Here is a 4,195-nt window from a genome sequence, read left to right as displayed (position 1 = left end):
TGCAAATGGGCACCCTTTGTAGGATCTAGCAATGTAATATGCTCAAGCACTTCAGGGGCCTTGTTTGTCAATGGTGAATTTTTTTTAGCTACCTATTCATGTAGCTTAATTAGCTAGCTGTCTCTGAAAGTTTTCAACCTTCTTTAACCTTGTCTAATCTAGGCGACAAAATTTATAGAAATAATAAAGTCCTCTCACTCTCCATTTCCTTTCTTAGAAGGTTAATAATTTAATAATATTGCTACCTTGCCCACTACTCAGCTACAGAAATTGTAACTAGCCTCTCCCAAAGCGGAGGAGACTTGCCACTCATCTATTTGGTCTTCCATACCCTCCTCATAAATTATAGGGAAGACACCAGATGTTTCTGGATGAGCATTTTGCTCTTGACCAGGTCATCAGACACATCAATCAACGCACCCATAGCTTTGCCTGTGCTGCAACAACGGCAGGTTAATTTGTAATTGTTGTTCCATGCCATACAAAGCAGAATGTATTTTTGATTACCCGTGAAGTTACATTAACAGACAGCTTTATTTTCAGCTCCGCTTGCATTAACAACACTAAAGGCCCATTTGCTTTCTGCGGTCCAGTGGCAGAGAGAAAGCCACCTGTCCGCGCGTGGGGGATGCCACAGCTGGTCTCACAAAGCAGCAGCAGGAAGAGAAAACTCACTCATAATTCAATGCCCTCAGGGAGTTTTAGAGGATTGATGGGACCCACCTATCTAAATTCAGCTCCAGCAGCAAGGTCTATGAGAAAAATCCCAGCAAAGACTCCACATGGAAGAATCCCGGCAGTACAGTCTTGGATTTTTCAAGGAGAAAGAGCCACTCTGTCAGATATATTTTTAACTGACTGTTAACCATAAAACCTCAAGTATTTACCTATTGCTTAAGTTTTTTTCCTGACACAACAGCACAGAAAATAAGGAGGGAGGAAGCTTCCTGCATCTTTGCAACTGTCTCCATTGTGACAGAATTTTCTCTCAGCATGCCCAGGATGGGATTGATGCAATGTAAGAGAAATTTCAGACCCTTATTGTAACAGACAATGGCTCAGGAAAGCACAGTTGCTCTTTCAGCTACTACTTGGCACCAACAAAAAAGTAACTTATGTCTTTTAAAATTTCCAGATTCACATTATCTCCCAATTTTTGTGGTGAAAGGGAGAAAAAAGTACATCCAAATAAATGTCCAAGATGTTCAAAGAAAGCAAAAACTTCTTATCTCAGACAGACTTGAACAACCTCTATAACTACTTGTGTGGCTTATTAATGTGTATTATTAGTGTGCATTAAAAATTGTGTGACCGAAGTTTTGTTCTTTTTTTTAAAGTTAGAATGATGGGAAAGGTGTTTGGGTTTGGATCTTTTTCCAGGAATGGTCAAAGTTACCAGAGTCCGACTCACCCCCAAAAATGGGCTAAATCTGACGCTGTAGCACTGCGCTAAGAGCACACCTTCGCTTGCCCTCACTCAGCAGCAGCGATGTGAGTTACGTTCCCAGAAGCTGCTTTGACGTTCTGTTTCATCGCGCACGTCTCGAGCCGGCAGGACGGGACAGACGTTGCTGCACCAAACAGGGCGGGGGGGGACGGACGGGACGGGGCGGGACGTTGCTGAGGCGCCCGTACGCCCCCTCGGTTTTAGCTCCCCGGCTGTCCCGGGCCCCACCGCGCCCCCAAAACCGCCCCCTCACCCCGCTCCCGGCCGGGCGGCGGGGTCGGAAACCCCCCGCTTCCCGGCGGGGAGGCGACGGCAAGAAAGGGCAGGGGCGTCCGCGGGAACGGCGGCGAAGAAACGGGCAACCCCGGCCCGCCCGCGCCCCCCGGCGCCCACGGGCCGGACTTTCCCCACGCTCGGAAGTGGGGCGAGCCGAGCACCGCCCCGATGGCGGTGATTGACACCCCTCCGGGGGCGGAGCGCCTCTATGCAAATCACCCCTCTCTCAGCCAATAGGAGGGTGAGCCCCGCGCCGGGGCGGGGCTGGGCGCTCCGCGGGGACTGGCGCTTGCCTCGACGGCGCGGGCGCGGCGGCACCTCGGGGAGCGGCGCGGCTGGAGCGAGCCGGGACGGGACGGGACGGGCTGCCCTGCCCTGCCCGGGGGTGAGTACCTGCCGGGATGGGGGGGACGAGACGGCGCTTTCCTCGGGGAGCTGGCTGCGCTGAGCTCCATCACCCCGGACATGTCGCCGTTGGCCCCCGGGACGGAAGCCCTGCCGTGTCCCCGAACCCCGCTCAGCATCAGCCGGGGTCCCCGGGGCAGAGGGCAGCTCCGGGCAGAGCCGGACCGGGCGCTGAGCTCCGGCGGTGGCGGACAGCCCGTCCCTTCCCCTGCCGTCGGGGGGAGCCCCGGTGCGTGCCCGGTGCTCGGCAGCCGGCCCGGCCGGCAAGACAGGAGGAGCGGCGGGGGTTTCGGAGCGCTTTGCACCTCGGTTTTGGGTAAGACTAAACGAAACTGGCCCGTTTGAGTCGAGAAGGGAAGTCTGAGGCCTGGAGGCTGAAGGGACGGCAGGTGATGGGGACCAGGCTTTCGGGTCCAGAGGTGCCTTAGCTGCCTTCGGGAAGCTCTGGTCCCTCAAAAGGGGCAAGAGGGGTGGCGGGGTATTTCACAGGATGAAGGGAAAGCAGAGGTGCTTTCAAATACAAGACTCTTTGTCCAGTCCCAATGGATGTCTGCATTTCTAGGTGCCTTGTTTGTCTGGCTTAACGAGGATTAACATTTCATTCATAGTGCTCATATGTGGTTATGAATATGCTCATGCGTGGTTATGAATAGCTCCAGAGCAGATTTTGTAGAAAATTGGGTTTATATGCAAAATATAATAGCTTTTACTCCTTTCTTGGGCATCATCATGGCCAGATCTGCGACTGGGTGCAGAAGTTAGCATTCTTTGATTGCTTCCTATGAATTGATATTAATTTTCTTTCCTGACAAGAAGAATTAGTACCCGTGTATATTTGAGATAACAGCATGGAACTGTGTGATACCAAGAAAGGAGATGACTGGAAGAATAACACCGATCTAAAATGGACATTCACACTTCTTGTTCCTGTTCTTTAGATGGTATTTTAGGAACCATTTTTTAAGCTCTCAGGAATCAAAATGGCAATATATGACTTTTTAGGATAAGAACACAATTTGAAGGATGCTGCTTTCTGACCAATGGTGTTACTTGCTATTTAAATAGTTTTATGTGGAAGTGGTGAGACTACAAGATGAGCACAACTTTTTTTATTCAAAACAGACCAGGCTAAAGGTCATCCTTAAGAAAGGATGGTTTAGATGCCCAACACCTCTGATGGCCTTCTTCTCACCTCCATTTTTTTTCACTGACTGCCTTGTATGACCACTGCTCTGAAACTGGAATTGCATGTTAAGTCATATGGCAAACGTATCTGGTGTTTTGGCTGAGATTAAAACTGGAAGTTAACCTCTGTTGTCGTAAAATCTTCATGAAGAAACTAAGCATGATACATAAGATCTCTTGAGACATTAAAATGGCAATAATGTGATAACAGTATCTTCTGGCACTGCAGATAATGCTATGGAACACAACTGCGTATTATATCAGTCTTGGAGATTTTGGGTGCTGTGGGATTTGGCTCCATGTCTGACACCTTTCATTATATTGTAACAGTAACCAAGATCTGCTCCAAAAGGAGAAATGGTAGTTGCCACTCGTGCAGAAATAATAGGGAGGGAAGAGAATCTGCTGGGTGAAAAGAGTCACCAGAACTGCTCGCCAGCATGGGCAGCGGGCCTGTGCTCACCTGTGCTTGCAGCTACACTGTGCTGGACACCCCGTGAGACTGGGAAAGAGGGCACTGGGTAAATCATGGAAATACAAGGCCATGGGGAGACTGTAAGACATTACCTAATCCATTCGGTGCATTGTAGCAGTGCACCTAAACCAGACCCTAGAGAGGTTTCTGTAGCCTCTCTCTATCCTCTAACGAAGAGGGTCCCACAGTGCTCCTGCAGAGAAATGGTCCCATTTTCAGCTAGTCACACAGTCAGCATAGATCTCATGTAAAACAAATGGATTACTTCATGTGTTTCCAGTGTCAACACAGGGAACAAACTGATCATTTCTCTTTTTATAAACTCCTTTTATACCTTGGAGTGCTATGTCTCTCTCCCGGTCTTCTTCATGAAATGAACATAATTCATTTAACTTCTCTTTCTCCAG

The sequence above is a fragment of the Strix uralensis genome, chromosome 3 (genome assembly GCF_047716275.1).
Source record: "Strix uralensis isolate ZFMK-TIS-50842 chromosome 3, bStrUra1, whole genome shotgun sequence".
Classification (NCBI taxonomy): Eukaryota; Metazoa; Chordata; class Aves; order Strigiformes; family Strigidae; genus Strix; species Strix uralensis.
The sequence above is the reverse complement of the archived record's forward strand: the minus strand, read 5'-3'. Positions refer to the sequence as shown.